Genomic DNA, 19,480 nt, shown 5'->3' with positions numbered 1-19,480 from the left:
TATATTCAGTAGTTCTTCTCGACTGTATGTAATGAAACCTAAGATGACCTGGGGTACTAATGTAAGAAATAACACGTAAAAAAAACAAAAAACTGCATAGTTTCCTAGGAATGCGAAGCGAGGCAGCCATCTCTGTCGGCGCCGGAAGATATATGCATATACTATATTCCTGGCATGAGTAGCAGGACGCTGAAATGTTGCGCGATTTTTAACAGAATGTTCGAAAAAGGAGGGGGGAGACTGAAGAGGTTAACAGTTTTTTGGGGTTACTACATGATTCCATATGTGTTATTTCATAGTTTTGATGTCTTCACTATTATTCTACAATGTACAAAATAGTAAATATAAAGAAAAACCCTTGAATGAGTAGGTGTGTCCAAACTTTTGACTCGTCCTATACTGAGAGTACAAAACATAACGAATACCTGCTCTTTCCATTACATACAGTGCCTTGCGAAAGTATTCGGCCCCCTTGAACTTTGCGACCTTTTGCCACATTTCAGGCTTCAAACATAAAGATATAAAACTGTATTTTTTTGTGAAGAATCAACAACAAGTGGGACACAATCATGAAGTGGAACGACATTTATTGGATATTTCAAACTTTTTTAACAAATCAAAAACTGAAAAATTGGGCGTGCAAAATTATTCAGCCCCTTTACTTTCAGTGCAGCAAACTCTCTCCAGAAGTTCAGTGAGGATCTCTGAATGATCCAATGTTGACCTAAATGACTAATGATGATAAATACAATCCACCTGTGTGTAATCAAGTCTCCGTATAAATGCACCTGCACTGTGATAGTCTCAGAGGTCCGTTAAAAGCGCAGAGAGCATCATGAAGAACAAGGAACACACCAGGCAGGTCCGAGATACTGTTGTGAAGAAGTTTAAAGCCGGATTTGGATACAAAAAGATTTCCCAAGCTTTAAACATCCCAAGGAGCACTGTGCAAGCGATAATATTGAAATGGAAGGAGTATCAGACCACTGCAAATCTACCAAGACCTGTCCGTCCCTCTAAACTTTCAGCTCATACAAGGAGAAGACTGATCAGAGATGCAGCCAAGAGGCCCATGATCACTCTGGATGAACTGCAGATATCTACAGCTGAGGTGGGAGACTCTGTCCATAGGACAACAATCAGTTGTATATTGCACAAATCTGGCCTTTATGGAAGAGTGGCAAGAAGAAAGCCATTTCTTAAAGATATCCATAAAAAGTGTTGTTTAAAGTTTGCCACAAGCCACCTGGGAGACACACCAAACATGTGGAAGAAGGTGCTCTGGTCAGATGAAACCAAAATTGAACTTTTTGGCAACAATGCAAAACGTTATGTTTGGCGTATAAGCAACACAGCTGAACACACCATCCCCACTGTCAAACATGGTGGTGGCAGCATCATGGTTTGGGCCTGCTTTTCTTCAGCAGGGACAGGGAAGATGGTTAAAATTGATGGGAAGATGGATGGAGCCAAATACAGGACCATTCTGGAAGAAATCCTGATGGAGTCTGCAAAAGACCTGAGACTGGGACGGAGATTTGTCTTCCAACAAGACAATGATCCAAAACATAAAGCAAAATCTACAATAGAATGGTTCAAAAATAAACATATCCAGGTGTTAGAATGACCAAGTCAAAGTCCAGACCTGAATCCAATCGAGAATCTGTGGAAAGAACTGAAAACTGCTGTTCACAAATGCTCTCCATCCAACCTCACTGAGCTCGAGCTGTTTTGCAAGGAGGAATGGGAAAAAAATTCAGTCTCTCGATGTGCAAAACTGATAGAGATATACCCCAAGCGACTTACAGCTGTAATCGCAGCAAAAGGTGGCGCTACAAAGTATTAACTTTGGGGGCTGAATAATTTTGCACGGCCAATTTTTCAGTTTTTGATTTGTTAAAAAAGTTTGAAATATCCAATAAATGTCGTTCCACTTCATGATTGTGTCCCACTTGTTGTTGATTCTTCACAAAAAAATACAGTTTTATATCTTTATGTTTGAAGCCTGAAATGTGGCAAAAGGTCGCAAAGTTCAAGGGGGCCGAATACTTTTGCAAGGCACTGTATATTGACCAAGTGAATGCAATGATCCTGTATTGATGTCACTTATTAAATCAACTTCAATCAGTGTAGATGAAAGGGAGGAGACAGGTTAAAGAATGTCTGAGACATGGATTGTGTATGTGTAAGACAAAAGATGTAAGAGCCTTTGAACAGGGTATGGTAGTAGGTACCAGGTTGGTGTCAAGAACTGCAAGAATGGTCCACTGCCCAAAGGACATTCAGCCAACTTGACACAACTGTGGGAGGAATTGGAGTCAACATGGGCCAGCATCCCTTTTGTTCACTCAGTGTAACTACTGCTGTATGTAACCTTAATTTAACTAGGTAAGTCAAGTTCAAGTTCAAGAACAAGTTCTTAGTTACATTGATGGCCTACCCCAGAAAAACCCGGTCGATGCTGGGCCAATTGTGCGCCGTCCTATTGGACTCCCACAGCCTGGATTGAAACCATGGACTGTAGTGACGCCTCTTGCACTGAGATGCAGAGCCTTAGACCGCTGCAGCACTCCATACTGACTATACTGTCTATACACACCATCATGTACATACTGTATATATATATATTTATATTCTGGACTCTGACATTGCTCTGTTCTGGTATTTCTTAATTCCTTTCCTAAAATGTTTTGGATTTGTGTGTATTGTTTTGTATTGTTTGGTATTACTGCACTGTTGAATCTAGAAAACATAAGCATTTTGCTGTACCTGCGAAATATGTGTAAGCGACCAATACAATTTGATTTGGATCTGGTGCCATTGTGGAAAAGCACAAGGCTAATTATTATTATTTTGTTTTGCTGCTGTCGATTGGCATAAGTAAACTTAAGCAATCAACAAATACGCACCTTCTTCATGACAATGTGTGATAATGTACTGTGGAGTAAACCAGATTGTGAGTTGGATTATTGTCAATTCTCAAGCCGAGACAAAAGCAAAAGATCCCTTTTGTGTCATATGTGTCGTTCAAACTTACTTGCTGTTTAGTGTGCTTGCACTGTCTCTATGTCACGCTTTCAGAAGTGCTCATTGATGCATAGTTCTCATTGATGCATATCTCAAGTTCATTTTGATACGTATATGGCTACCATTACTAATATCCTATAAGATGAAAATATGTATATGTAAGATCATGCATAGAGTGCAGGATGTACTTAATGACAGTCCATCTTTGAGCAGGAAACACTCTGCTGCTGCAAACCGCAAGCTGTCACTGAGAAATATTTCTTGCTCACAAACCAACGTTGCTCATTGACCATCTATCTCAGTCCCTCAGCCAATTCAAGTTCAAATGTAATATATGACTTTCATTCTCCAAGTGTTATCTTCCCTGAACCAGACCATCTGTCTGCACCGCCACGATTTCCCTGTCAAACACTGGTGTCCCTCTGAAGAGGATGCAGTCCACACACCCAAGTGAGCGCTGACACTCAATTAACCTTCTTGGATAAGAATTATTTTATAAACTTTTAGGTCTTAATTCACAAGACCTTATACTCACATAGCCACATACTGTATGTATATCCAGTGCCTTCAGGAAGTATTCATACCCCTTGACTTATTCCGCATTTGTTGTGTTACAGCCTGAAGTCAAAATGGATTAAATGTTTTTTTCTCTCTCACCCCATACCCTATAACGACAAAGTGAAAAAAATATATTTTCAGAAATGTTTGCAAATGTATTGAAGATTAAATACAGAAATATCTCGTTACATATGTATTCACACCCCGGAGTCAATACTTTGTGGCAGCGATTACAGCTGTGAGTATTTCTGGGTAAATCTCTAAGAGCTTGATTTGTTTATCCACACCTGAATTGTGCAACATTTGCCCATTATTATTTTTTAAATTCTTCAAACTTTGCCAAATTGGTTACTAGATTGATCATTACTAGACAACCATTTTTAGGTATTGCCATAGATTTAAGTCAAAACTGTAACTCAGCTACTCAGGAAAATTCACTGTATTCTTGATAAGCAACTCTGTGTAGAATTGGCCTTGTGATTTAGATTATTGTCTTGTTGAAAGGTGAATTCATCTCCCAGTGTCTGGTGGAAAGCAGACTGAAACCAGGTTTTTCTCTAGGATTTTCCCTGTGCTTAGCTCCATTGCATTTCTTTATCATACTGAAAACTCCCCAGTCTTTAACGATTACAAGCACACACATAATATGATGCAGCCACCACTATGCTTGAAAATATGGAGGGTGCTACTCAGAAATGTTTTTTACTGGATTTTCCCCAAACATAACACTTCGTTTTCAGGACAAATAGTTAATTGCTTTGCCACATGTTTTGCAATATTACTTTAGTGCCTTGTTGCAAACAGGATACATGTTTTGAAATATTTTTGATTCTGTACAGGCTTCCTTTTCACTTTAATTAGGTTAGTATTATGGAGTAACTAGAATGTTGTAGATCCATCCTCATTATTATCCAATCAAAGCAATTAAACTCTGTTACTGTTTTAAAGTCACCATTTGCTTCATGGTGAAATCCCTGAGCGGTTTTGTCACATCCTGACCATAGAGATCTTTTTATTCTCTATGTTTGGTTGGTCAGGGTGTGACTCGGGTGGGAAACAGGCACTGTGTTATGTGGTAAAGTCTAGTCCACGCACCAGGCTTCCCATGCGTCTCCTCAGTCTAGTGTGACCAGTTCCGGCTCCACATTCGAAGCCTCCAGTAATGATCCATGACCCGAAGCCAGTGACATATCCATGGCACGAAGCCTCCAGTGATGATCCATGGCACGAAGCCTCCAGTGATGATCCATGGCACGGAGCCTCCATTGATGATCCATGGCACGGAACCTCCAGTGATGATCCATGGCACGAAGCCTCCAGCGTTGATCCGCAGTCTGGATCCTGCAGCGACTGTCTCCAGTCCAGAGCCTCCAGCAACGGTCCCCAGTCCGGAGCCTCCAGCAATGACGGTCCCCAGTCCGGAGCCTCGAGCAGCGAAGGTCCCCAGTCCGGGGCCTGTGGCGAGGGTCCCCAGTCCAGGGCCTGCGGAGAGGGTCCCCAGTCCGGGGCCTGCAACGAGGGTCCCCAGTCCAGGGCCTGCAGCGAGGGTCCCCAGTACGGGGCCTGCAACGAGGGTCTCCAGTCCGGAGCCTCCAGCGACGGTCCCCAGTCTGGGGCCTGCAGCGAGGGTCCCCAGTCCGGGGCCTGCAACGAGGGTCCCCAGTCCAGGGCCTGCAGCGAGGGTCCTCAGTCTGGGGCCTGCAACGAGGGTCTCTAGTCCGGAGCCTTCAGCGACGGTCCCCAGCCTGGGGCCTGCAGCGAGGGTCCCCAATCCGGGGCCTGCAACGAGTGTCCCTAGTCCGGAGCCTCCAGCTACGGTCCCCAGTCCGGAGCCTGCAGTGAGGGTCCCCAGTCCGGGGCCTGCGGAGAGGGTCCCCAGTCCGTGGCCTGCGACGAGGGTCCCCAGTCCAGGGTCGCCGACGAGGGTCCCCGCACCAGATGCGCCACCAAAGTGGGGGGAGCCAGAGGTGGAGCGGGGTCTGCATCCCGCATCTGAGTCGCCACCGAGGTAGATGCCCACCCGGACCCTTCCCTATAGTGTCAGGTTTGCGGCCGGAGTCCGCACTTTGGGGGGGTACTTTCACGCCCTGACCATAGAGATATTTTTATTCTCTATGTTTGGTGGTCAGGTTGTGACTCGGGTGGGAAACTCTAAGTTCTGTGTTTCTATGTTTTGGTTCTCAATCAGGGACAGCTGTCTATCGTTGTCTCTGATTGGGAATCATACTTAAGCAGCCTTTTTTCCTTTTGTATTTTGGGGGTAGTTGTCTTTGCTAGTGGCCTGTATAGCCCTAGTAAGCTTCACATTCATTTTTGTTGTTTCTTGTTTTGTTGGCGACATTTATAATAAAGAATAATGTATGTTCACCAAGCTGCACCTTGGTCCGGTCATTTCCACGACGACGGCGATCGTGACAGGTTTCCTTCCTGGAAAACCTCCCTGGTCTTTGTGGTTGAATCGTACTGCTCGACTGAGGGACCTTACAGATAATTGTATGTGTGGCAACAGAGATGAGGTTGTCATTAAATAAGTATGTTAAACACTATTATTGCACACAGAGTGAGTCCATGCAATGTATTACTGTATGTGACTTGTTAAGCAAATGTTGACTCCTGAACGTATTTAGGCTTGCCACAACAAAGGGGATGAAAACGTATTGACTCATAACATTTGACATTTTACTTTTAATTCATTTGTAAACATTTCTAAAAACATAATTCCACTTTGACATTATGGGGTATTGTGTTTAGGCCAGTGGCCAAAAAATCAAAATGTAATCTGTTTTCAATTCAGGCTGTAACACAACAAAATGTGTAAAAAGTCAGGGGGTGTGAATACTGTCTGAAGGCACTGTAAAGGTAATCTAAAATACTGAAATGATTGATTTTGTAATTTCACAACTGTCACTCTCACATTGCCCACGGTGATCAATTATTTATAGACATTAAATGTTAGCAAGATTGAAGAATCGCTGACTACTCTTATTTTGACCTTACCGATTGTGTATTTATTTTTACATGTTATCACTTTTCTATTATTTCTCAATCATCTTTCTCTCTGCATTGTTGGGAAAGGCCTGTAAGTAAGCATTTCACTGTTAGTCTACACCTATTGTTTACAAAGCATGTGACAAATACATTTTTATTTGATTTGGCTTCTCTAATTGCTAGTGCCTGCATCCTTTCCCATTCAATTGTAATTATGTTGACTTAGAACATGTACTTATATCTTACTCACCCCTGGAGATGGAAGCAATCTTCCTTTACCTTCATGGTTGAACTACTCCTCCAATAAATATATTTTTCCCACTTCAGAAGATTTACTGTAGTCTTGACAGATAGATAAACCTTTGCACCAACTAAAGTCACTGCCATTCTTGTCTTAGTCATTGTTAAATTATGTTTTTGGTTTGTGGTGGAACATCTGCTTTACACAGATGTGCTACAAGTGAAGCATTGGCTATCTGCTATCTAAAGTACTGTGTCGTGTTTGAAGAAAGATTGTCATGACAAGAGTACTGACATAATTGTACATGTGTTATGATTGTGGTTCAACAAAATGTGTTCTGCTGTGATGAGTAACCTTTCTTGAAACACAAAAGATGAATTGTTACCCCTGGACTTAAGCTAGGATTTCTAAGTATGCAATATGTACTCTTAACTTTGTGGAGTTGCTAGATATGGCCATTGTTTGTAATAATGTGTTTCTTTAATTCGAGAAAATGTGGTCAATTAGATTCACACTCACTGATTTTGGACTTACAGGGGAATTAAAAGGAATTGTGCTAGCTTACCTTGGAATGTTTGCACCATCAGACCAACTTCTTGACAAAACTTTGTTAAAACATCTTTAAGGCTGTTAATGTGTGTGTACAATGTGAGACATGTTTGCAGTGATAGGCACTACACAAGGGTGACTAATAGCAAAAGCCTCAATCAACGATTGCAGGGTGACTTGAAACAAAGTTACTTCAAAATGAGATACTGTTAAAATAAAGTTAGCCGAAGATGAAATCCACTTTTCTCCTTAATTATCTCTGTCTGGAACAGAAGTGCATCAGGCTAAAAATTTCATTGAGATCTGCGAGGGAGTGAAAGAGTAATATGCTCGTCTCCAGACCAAATGTCAGCTCTCAGCCTAAGGTGTGATATTTAAGGTATTAATCACAGCAATGTGGCATGGTTTCAGAGGCCCCTTCATGTTCATAGAAACCAAGGGCGGACTGGGAACTGAAATTTGCCCTGGCATTTGTAACATACAGGCCCATCTTCTTCTTTGAGACCCTCACACTGGCCCATTTTTTCCACCAGTTCCCCATTACTAGTCAGATAATGTTAATTTTGCACACACAAAAAAAAGCTAGACAGGTCCACTAGGCTAGAAATGGGCCAGCCCATCTGGCATTTGCACGAAATGGCAGGTGGCCAGTCCGCCCCTGACAGAAACCCAGCATATTAAAGTGACATATCCCCAGAAATCCACCCGCCACCATAGGTGCATATGCCTGCTAATTAACACATTACAACTTTAAAAAATAACGAATGTATTTCTGAAGGTACAGGTTTCGTCCTCCAGAGACAATTGTGTGTGATTGGAACAGCATGGGCTAGAAGACAAGAAGACTTCGTAGAGCACTTTAATTAATTGAACTGTGTATATCATTTTCAACCCCCAGAGTGGCGGAGCGGTCTAAGGCACTGCATTGCCGTGCTAGAGGCGCCACTATAAACCCTGGTTCGATCCCGGGATGTATCACAACCTGTATCACAACCTGCCGAGTCCCATAGGTTGGTGCACAATTGGCTCAGCGTCGTCTGGGTTAGGGGAAGTCTTGGCCGGGGTAGGCTGTCATTGTAAATAATAATTTGTTCTTAACTTACTTGCCTAGTTAAATAAAGGTTAAAAATGAAGAAACAGCTGTCAGTGTGTTATGGCCGGGTGACATTAAATCACTTGGATACAAATAGTATTCTAATAATTTTATTTTATGGACAGTGTTTACTTCCTCAATTGTTTTCCATGTGTAACTGAGTGAATGGGATGTCCACTTCAGTGTCAGACAATGAATAACTGAAGGGTAAAGTTCCACTATCTATTACTAAAAGTGCCGAGAGTGAAATCATAAAGATTTCACTCTCATATCTCTCATATTTTACATATGAGATCACATGATCACAGGAATGTGCCTGAGGATGGGGAACTGTATCAGACAGTGATAGCGACTTGCTGAAAATAGAGCTGTCATCATGCAGGACTACTTAGTGAGTCCCACATGGAGTGTCGCACTTAAGCAGGCACCAGCTGAAAGATAATGCTGGCACCGAGAGCCAGGACACCTCACACCTGCCTTTTTTTCTATTCACCTCATTTCAAACTCTCCGTTCTCTCTCTCTTTATTCCCCTTTATCCCTCGATCAGAAGCCATTTCTGGTTGGGTATCGGCTGGGTGGATCCATGCACACCTAATTGTTGGTTTTCTGCGGACCGACGCTTCCCAGGTCCTCCTTAAGAACATCAAACCCCTGATGCCTTCATTGAAGGGCCGGTGCATGGTCGGATGCATCCAAAATTGGCTTGGGCAGAGAGAGAATGCGATTAAAAAGGAGAGGACACACTAGGACAAGATATGAAGGAGAAAATAGGACGGGGATCTACTGCTTACACAGAAGCCCTCGAACAAAGAGGGCTTCTGTGTAAGCAGTGCTCTGTGCATTGTTGCTGGGGTGAGACGCCTTGCACAGGTGCAACCCTCCACTCCTCAAGTCTTTAATGACAAACTAAGGACAAAAGACAGAGAGAGGGCAGTCAGTGCTGAGGCGGAGATAAAATGAGGGGGATGGGAAGAGAGAGAGAGAGAGAGTGAGAGAGAGAGAGAGAGAGAGAGAGAAAGTGAGTGACAGCTACAGGGAGAGATCGAACAAGGGATTTTAAATTGACTCCAGGGATAGGTAGACATGGGGAGGGGCTGAGGTGAGTACTTTTCTCCATTAATTTAGCAGTGGAAACGTACAGTACAGGATCAAGAAACAAACTATGTACTGTTGGAATTCTGACACATTTTTACACTGTTCACTTATCCAGTGAATTTAAATATACTATAAATGCTCTCATGCCATAGTGTTCCAAAACACAATGTAATCATAATCAAACTATTTTGAGAAACAATAAGTAAATAATTACTATAGTGTAACCAATATCAGTGACATCACAGAAATGTTGCAGTGAGAGACAAGCTTTCCCTTTGTGTGGCTCCATCATTGCATCATCTCTCTATCATGTTAATGTATTTGTCTGCACAGTGTGTCACAAACCTTATTCAATAATTGCTGTATGTACAATCAGTGACTAATATGTCACACACAATGACAGTATATCCTTAACATGTGTCTTCTCACAGTAACGCTAAAATTGACATTTGTAGAAGGGGAATGGCATTATTGCGATGATTTTCCACACTCTAATACAATTTCCTTGTCATTTGAATTGGCCCAGATAATTCATTTGAATGATTCATGCTCCAGTGATATTGCTCAATTGCCAAATTAATATTCCGATCATCTTCCAAAATTCTGTGAAAAGTGTCAGCCACATTAGTTGTGAGGGACATTTGTTTTGTTTTACAGTGTTTTTCTCTCCAATTGGTAGTTACAGTCTCATCGCTGCAACTCCCATATGGACTCGGGAGAGGCAAAGGTCGAGAGCCTTGCATCTTCCGAAACACAACCCAACCAAGCCACACTGCTTCTTGACACAATGCCCACATAACCCAGAAACCAGCCACACCAATGTGACAGAGGAAACACCATGCACCTTGTCAGCGTGCACTGCGCCTGGCCCGCCACAGGAGTCGCTAGTATGCGACGGGACAAGGACATCCCTTCCGGACAATCTCTCCCTAACCCAGACGATGCTGGGCCAATTGTACGCTGCACCATGGGTCTCCCGGTCATGGCCGGCCCAGACGGAGCCTGGACTCAAACCCAGAATCTCTAGTGGCACAGCTAGCACTGGGATGCAATGCCTTAGACCACTGCGCCACTCGGGAGGCCCATGGGTTCTTGCAGGTTTTAAGTGTGTATTAAATCAGTGTCAGTCAATGGTCAACTGACACTGACATCAATACAGTGTCCATGTCTTGCAAGGACACTGATTAGAATTAATTGGTGACCCAGTTTCTACTGCATGTTGAAAGTACTGCTAACTAAGAAGGTCTCACAAACAATGGTGATTGTGAAAGTTCAACTTTACACCTACGGTCTAACACTTGTTTGTGATAGACAGACGATGAATTAATGACATCATTTGGAAAAGCATAGCCTCAGAAAAAAAAAACTGACGGATACCTGAAATACTTGAGTGGCAACTCCCAGATAAAATAGCTGTGAAATGCTACAAAGACGCATGAAAGAGGAATGCTCCACACTTTTGTAAGCTAGAGTCAGGACATTTTCATCTCTGTAGGAGCTTTTATCAGAAAGAGAATTTGCTATTTTCAAACATTGAATGATGGAAACGTTTTTCACAAAAGTGAAATAGAAAACACCAAAAAAGCCCTCAAATGAAATCCCAAGTTCAAGAACATTGGGAAATGGCGGCACTCCAAAATGTAAGAAACAAAAAATAACGAAAGGACGTCACCTCATTCCACCTTTTTTATTTTTGACCAGGCAAGTAAATTCATTTTGGCAGTTGTGCCTTCATCAGAGGAAAGTCATATGTCACCATGGCTCATATATTACTTGCTATGTTTGCTTAGCTATCAAGTGAACAATATAGTTTTCTAGAGAAATGCATGAAGACAAAATGGGTCCAGAATAAAACAGTAGCCTCGTTCAGATATCACAATAACTTCAAAGACATAATTCTAAAATCTTGATCGTATAACAACTAAATCCTACAATTCATCATACAAAAATGTTTTGGAACAGTATTTCAAACCCTTACCCTAGTAAAACTGACTATCCTACCGATCCTCGACTTCGGCGATGTCATCTACAAAATGGCTTCCAACACTCTACTCAGCAAACTGGATGCAGTCTATCACAGTGCCATCCGTTTTGTCACTAAAGCACCTTATACCACCCACCACTGCGACTTGTATGCTCTAGTCGGCTGGCCCTCGCTACATATTCGTCGCCAGACCCACTGGCTCCAGGTCATCTACAAGTCCATGCTAGGTAAAGCTCCGCCTTATCTCAGGTCACTGGTCACGATGGCAACACCCATCCGTAGCACGCGCTCCAGCAGGTGTATCTCACTGATCATCCCTAAAGCCAACACCTCATTTGGCCGCCTTTCGTTCCAGTACTCTGCTGCCTGTGACTGGAACGAATTGCAAAAATCGCTGAAGTTGGAGACTTTTATCTCCCTCACCAACTTCAAACATCAGCTATCTGAGCAGCTAACCGATCGCTGCAGCTGTACATAGTCTATTGGTAAATAGCCCACCCATTTTCACCTACCTCATCCCCATACTGTTTTTATTTATTTATTTTTCTGCTCTTTTGCACACCAATATCTCTACCTGTACATGACCATCTGATCATTTATCACTCCAGTGTTAATCTGCAAAATTGTAATTATTCGCCTACCTCATGCCTTTTGCACACATTGTATATAGACTCCCCCTTTGTTTTCTACTGTGTTATTGACTTGTTAATTGTTTACTCCATGTGTAACTCTGTGTTGTCTGCTCATACTGCTATGCTTTATCTTGGCCAGGTCGCAGTTGCAAATGAGAACTTGTTCTCAACTAGCCTACCTGGTTAAATAAAGGTGAAATAAAAAAATTAAAAAAAATAAAAAACAATTGTCTGCTGAGTGTCTTTCTTGGTTCCTAGAAATTGCTTGACTATGACCTCACCAAACTATTTTGGGGTATTTTTTCATTAGTACACTGTCCTAACATATTTTGCATGTCAGCAGTCAACTTTTCAATATATTGAACTTCCAAAAAGCAAAGTGTCACTTCCCACATCATCGTGATCATCAAGGCCAGGGACCTTGTCATAGTCTCAGTTCACTCAACAAATAGCTGCAGATGACCATATGCCTGTTATCTCTTATGGGAATTAGCTTAACCCCCTCTGACTTTAAATCTCATTGTGAGCTTGGGCTAATGAACCTAAATGTGCTAAGTATGATAAAAACAATGGACACAATTAACATTCTGGTTCTCTCGGAAACATGGTTAAATGGTTCTGTCTCAGATAAAAACATAAAAATAACATCAGAGTTGGTCATTTTAGGGGATTTGAATCTGGATTGGCTATCCCCTACCTCAGATCAATTTAAGAGTAAATGCATTGATTTTAATCTGAACTCAAAACCCACATGAATAAATGTGAAAAACTTACTAATAACCCCAATAAATATCTGTCTAGTGGAGTATTTGGAAATGACCTCATTGATCATTGTGCCATAGTATATACTGTATTAGAGGTATGAAACCACAAAATAATAATCCTAGTTTAATTAAGAAGATACATTTTTAAACGTTTTCTGCTCAAGTGTTTTTACATGTTCACTCTGATTTAGCCACTTTTTCCTGTATTCCTGACCTTGAGTTGGCTCTCAGAAATGGTCTCCTCCATATCTATTCCTCTGGCAGATAAACAATCCCCTTCTAAACAAGTCAGAGTCAAAGGCCTGGGTCAAAGCAATGAAAACTAACTTTGCAGTGGACTGGCAATCATTCAGACAATTGAGAAACAGCTGTACTATCTCGATTAAAGCAAGCTAAAGAAAGCTAAATCAAGCTAATTTTTAAGACTCTATCTCTGACTCTGCTGGTGATCTTTTAAAAAAGTAAATGCACTGAAGTGTATACATTCATATAATTTCCTGCCTAATCAAGCTCTGTTTGACTCTGGCATCATAACTGAGAATAATGGGATAAGTGACTCTTTTAATCATAATTTTATCTCTGCAGGGTTGCATAGTGGTTAGAGTGTTGGACTAGTAACTTAAAGGTTGCAAGTTCAAATCCCTGAGTTGACAAGGTACAAATCTGTTGTTCTGCCCCTGAACAGGCAGTTGACCCACTGTTTCTAGGCTGTCATTGAAAAAAATATTTTTTAACTGACTTGCCTAGTTAAATAAAAGTTTTTTTTACAATTTGAGAGAAATGGTGGTGTATTTGACCCTGGTCAGTCTATTGACAGCTCTTCCCTCTGCCAGCCTCTAGCTGACTTGACGGTTAACTGGTCAACTGCTAGTGAATCTTTGTTTTTATTTCAACAATTTACAATCTGTGATGTGCTAGATGCCTTGCTTAAAATGTATGTAACAAAATCCACTGGAGCCGATATGCTTGATACATTTTTGCTGCAGCTCTCTGTCGTCCTGACTTCTGAATCATTAACCCATATTTTTAACTATATCTGGTACTATCCCCAAGGTTTGGGAGGTGGTGACCCTTATGACCTAAATAATTATCTACCTATTTCTAAACTTTCTTTCCTAGCTAAAAATATTAGTCCTTGATTCATTCTCAGCTAAGATATTTGTTATCTTTGAAATGTATTCTAAATGTACATCAGTAGAGTCTTAAACCAGGTTATTGAACTATCTCAGCTGCATCCCTACTCATAAATGATGTCGTTAATTGTAAGAATATAAAAGGCAACATTGTGCTGACCTCTTTATTGACCTGCCAAAGGCTTTCGATACTGTTGATCACTCACTACTAATTCAGAGGCTTTCCTCAATTGGCCTTAAAAATGACTTGACAGATATAACTCAATCTATATCTACTGATGATGTTAAATCAGGTTCCCTGGATATTACGAACCCCGCAGGGTTTGATTCTGGGTCCTGTATTTTTTACTGTTTACATTAACAAAATCGACTTCTCTGTAAAAAATTGAAACCTGCACTTGTATGCTGATGATACTGTTGTGTATGCTATTGCCCCCACAGTTGACCAGGCTCTATCTGACCTACAATATGCCTTTATTGTATTATATAAAGACTTTATTAACCTGAAATTAGTAGTGAATGCAGGTAAAACTAAGTATATGTTGAACTCTTGAGCGCATAACAAAAAGTCTGATGATTTAAGCACATGTATTTTGGATGGTGACCATATTGATCGTGTCCCTGCTTACAAATATCTGGGCATCTGGATTAGAGGTCGACAGATTAATCGGAATGGCAGATTAATTAGGGCCAATTTCAAGTTTTCATAACAATCGGAAATCTGTATTTTTTGGCGCCGATGTGCCGATTTAAAAATATATATATATTTTTAAATTTTTGTAATTTTTATACCTTTATTTAACTAGGCAAGTCAGTTAAGAACACATTCTTATTTTCAATGACGGCCTAGGAACGGTGGGTTAACTGCCTGGTTCAGGGGCAGAACGACAGATTTTCACCTTGTCAGCTCGGGGGACCCAATCTTGCAACCTTACAGTTAAGGTAAGTTGCTAGCTAGCATTAAACTTATCTTATAAAAAACAATCAATCATAATCACTAGTTAACTACACATAGATATTACTAGAAATTATCTAGCGTGTCCTGCGTTGCATATAATCTGACTGAGCATACAAGCATACAAGTATCTAAGTATCTGACTGAGCGGTGGTAGGCAGAAGCAGGTGTGTAAACATTCATACAAACAGCACTTTCATCCGTTTTGCCAGCAGCTCTTCGTTGTGTGTCAAGCAGTGCGCTGTACGCGCTAATAGCGTTTCAAACGTCACTCGCTCTGAGCCTTCTAGTAGTTGTTCCCCTTGCTCTGCATGGGTAACGCTGCTTCGATGGTGGCTGTTGTCGTTGTGTTGCTGGTTCGAGCCGAGGAAGGAGCGAGGAGAGGGACAGAAGCTATACTGTTACAATGGCAATACTAAAGTGCCTATGAGAACATCCAATAGTCAAAGGTTAATGAAATACAAATGGTATAGAGGGAAATAATCCAATAATAACTACAGCCTAAAACTTCTTACCTGGGAATATTGAAGACTCATGTTAAAAGGAACCACCAGCTTTCGTATGTTCTCATGTTCTGAGCAAGGAACTGAAACGTTAGCACATATTGCACTTTTACTTTCTTTCCAACACTTTGTTTTTGCATTATTTAAACAAATTGAACATGTTTCATTATTTACTTGAGGCTAAATTGATTTTATTGATATATTATATTAAGTTAAAATCAGTGTTCATTCACTATTGTTGTAATTGTCATTAAAAAAATTGGCCGATTAATCGGTATCGGCTTTTTTGGTCCTCCAATAATCTGTATCGGCGTTGAAAAAACATAATCGGTCAACCTCTAATCTGGATAGATGAAAAACTCTATTTTAAAAAGGAAATTGATGAGTTAGTTAAGAAGCTGAGAATAAAAATGGTGTTCTTCAATAGAAATTGCTCCGGCCTCTCATTAAATAGTAGAAAGCAGATTATTTGGTTGACGTACCTATCGGTCCTAGACTTTGGAGACATAGTCTATGTGAATGCAGCTGCCACTTCACTAAAACCGTTAGATGCAATTTATCTTAATGCACTGCGCTTTATTACGAGCAACAATTTTCATTGTCTTGTAGAATGTTGTTTGGCCATCTTCATTTTTTTTAAAACTAGGCAAGTCAGTTAAGAACAAATTCTTATTGACAATGACGGCCTAGGAACAGTGGGTTAACTGCCTTGTTCAGGGGCAGAACAACATATTTTTACCTTGTCAGCTCGAGGGTTCGATCTAGCAACCTTTTCAGTTACTGGCCCAATGCTCTAACCACTAGGCTACCTGCGCTAATGCATCTCTCTCTCCTCACTGAATGAATTACAAACGGATAAATGGCTGATAATTGTGCCCCTAATGATAAGAAGGGTGAAGAGGTTCATTTAATTTAGAAAGACAATAGTGTAATGATGAGGTTGTGTTATGCCTATTTATCAGCATCAAATCATTTGAGCACGAGCCTTGCAGGTTGATACCATTCTCTTTTATGTTTGACTTTGTAAAAATAAGATGTTAGGGGACTGTTTTATTTACTATAACTCTATTACAAGGGAAACGAACTCAAGCTATATGTTGCAGTAAATCTATAGAATAATGCAAAACATATCCTTGACTCTTTCCAAGTAGATGAGCGAGAAACAAGCGATGCCAGTCAACCTGCACAGCCAGCCCATCAAAACTACACCTACACCGTACAAAACAAATTTTACACATAATAAGAGTTAGCCTAAAGACAAGATTAAATGTACAATAATCTGATGAGTAACAATATCAGGCCTATCAGTTGTAATTGACAGATGCAAGGAAAGGAGCTTTATAAAATCCTCCTACAGAGTTACATGCAAGTAAAACATTATGATTTATATATAGTATCTGAAATAGCATATTCTGCAGTGTCTAATACACTTACCTTAACTCAAGAAATGAAGAAAAGAGGTTCAGCTCTTTTTCCAAATTGCACTTTTCCAAGAACATCCGTGCTGTCCATGCATTCAGCACATGACCACTCACGTGGCAGCATTGCTTTGGCTACTATAAGCAAAAACGAATAACATAATAACATAATAAATGTAAATGTGCTATTCTGTCGTTAATGGATGAATGGGCGCTGGAAACCAGATAGAAACTGATAATGGTGCATGTGAGTTTGGTTAGCCACCGATGTCGAAACCAAGTACTTGCTCAATGGCTTCCATATTTAGGGAAAGATGAAACCAGGCCAGCGGGTGAGCTGTGTGTGAGTCTGTGGTTTTGAGACTTGTGGAGCCTTACATTGGCAAAGGCAGAAATGTGGCCATAGGCAACTTCGTCACATCAATTTCCCTGGCAGACAAGTTGATTGCAAAGAAGACTAGCCTGCTTGGAACAGTGAACAAACAAAGGCGGGCGCTGCCCCCCTCTGCGCCAAACAACATACCAGTGGAGCTGTACTCCACATCAGTGATGGAGAGTGGTAAAACAACAGTCACAGTGTACAGATGGAAAAGAAATAAGATGTTTGCATCCTCACCACCATGCATCCCACTGGATCTGACATGTGAGCTTTGTGAGAACCACATGAACGCCAAGAAAGAAGCTACAGCCACCAAAGAGGCTGCAGGTCCTGCTCTCCCTCTTCCCCAAGCAGCACAGCTCCAAGCAGGCTGTAGGTCCTGCTCTCCCTCTTCCCCAAGCACCACAGCTCCACAGCTTGTTCACACATAGCCCCAAAGCTGTGTGCTGACTGTGGACCCGAAGCATAAAGAGAAGACGGAATAGATTCATGAGTGAAGGCAAGGGTATAAGGGCACAATACAGTGTCTGATACAATCACCAAATTATAAATCCTGTCATGAATATATTTCCACAAATATTTCATCAAGCAATTCATTCTTTACAATTGTTCATCCACTGGCGCTGTTGTTTAGGAATAGCGCAAATAATTTCACCTGTTTACCTGGCTGGTTATATTATTATTATTTTTAACATATTTTTAGTTTCTACTTTGTCAACAGAAGATGCACTTTATTAATTACTATAACTCTATTACTAATCTAATCTACAAATATAGTTCATCAAATGCATTACACTGTACTGTTTTAATTGTAAGGGAAATTAAAATAGGCTATAGGCCTACGTTTTTGCTAGAACTTTGGGAAATTATTTAAAAAAAAACATATCCTTGACTCTTTCTAAACAAATAATTATGGTTGTTATTTTTTTTTAAATTGATTTATTTCCATGAATATTTCTTCATGCAGTTAATAATTTACAATAGTTTATGCACTATTTATCAGGCATTTACTTATCAAGCATGTTTGCGCACCTTGCAGATTGATAAGCATCTGATGCATATGCTAAAAAGACAGCCGGCAATGTTCAATAGTGGGTACTGACTGATAGGCTGAAAGGCCAGGCTGTTCTAGTGTTAAAGACATTGAAGAGAAGCACTGTATTCCCATGGTGTCTTCTTGCTCTCCCCCTCTCTATCGGTATGAATTTGGTTGTGTCTGTCTATACACTACATGCATGGGGCTTTAATAGCCTGTATATTCTATTTATTTGCTGCTGTTTATTTCTTTTTAACGCCTTGTCCAGTCTTTCCCTGTCATCTTTTATGCTAGGCTTAGAGCAGAAGGTCCAAGCCACACAGTCAGCCTCCCCTCACAGCGTTCTCTCTCTGATCATCACACCAGCAGGACACCCAGACAAACATGTTGTTAGCAGCTTTTTGCTTGTTCGTTTTTTTGTAGTACAACGTGGCTAGACTCAAAGTTTACCAAAAAGGAGGATCAAGGAAAAGTGAGACTAGGTGAAGGCGCCTACATTGATTTTCATAGAGAAATATCTATTTTTTTTATTTAACTAGGCAAGTCAGTTAAGAACAAATTCTTATTTACAATGACGGCCTACCCCGGCCAAACTGGGCCAAGTGTGCACCACTCTATGGGACTCCCAATCACAGCCGGATGTGATGCAGCCTGGATTTGAACCAGAGACTGCTGTAACCCCTCTTGCACTGAGATGCTGTGCTTTAGACCGCTGCGCCACTCAGGAGCCCCATACCCCATCAAATTTTAGCATTACGTCCGACCAATCTTAATTTACAAACGCAGTAAATACTGATTTAAGATGTTGTCCCCTGGAGATTAGCTGTATGTTTCAATTCATGTAATTTTCTGTTGGTGGTTTTTACTGCTTTTCTCTCTCTGGTTTGTTTACATAAAAATGTGACCTTTGGATTCCTTCATAATGTCATGAATCTATGACAGATTTAAGGTCATCCAATTTATTTATGAATGAATCTATCTCTTTCATCCTTTTATTTTGATCAAAGAACCTACAGATCCATAGTTACCATAACATTTATACCTCAAAATGAGCTGCATGCATTTTTCTTCTTCCTGCATTCACAATTAGCAAAATTGAAAGTCGGTTTTGATTTCATTTAATA

The sequence above is a fragment of the Oncorhynchus mykiss genome, chromosome 29, assembly GCF_057628025.1.
Source record: "Oncorhynchus mykiss isolate SJ-2025 chromosome 29, ASM5762802v1, whole genome shotgun sequence".
Taxonomy (NCBI): Eukaryota; Metazoa; Chordata; class Actinopteri; order Salmoniformes; family Salmonidae; genus Oncorhynchus; species Oncorhynchus mykiss.
Note: the sequence above shows the minus strand (reverse complement) of the source record.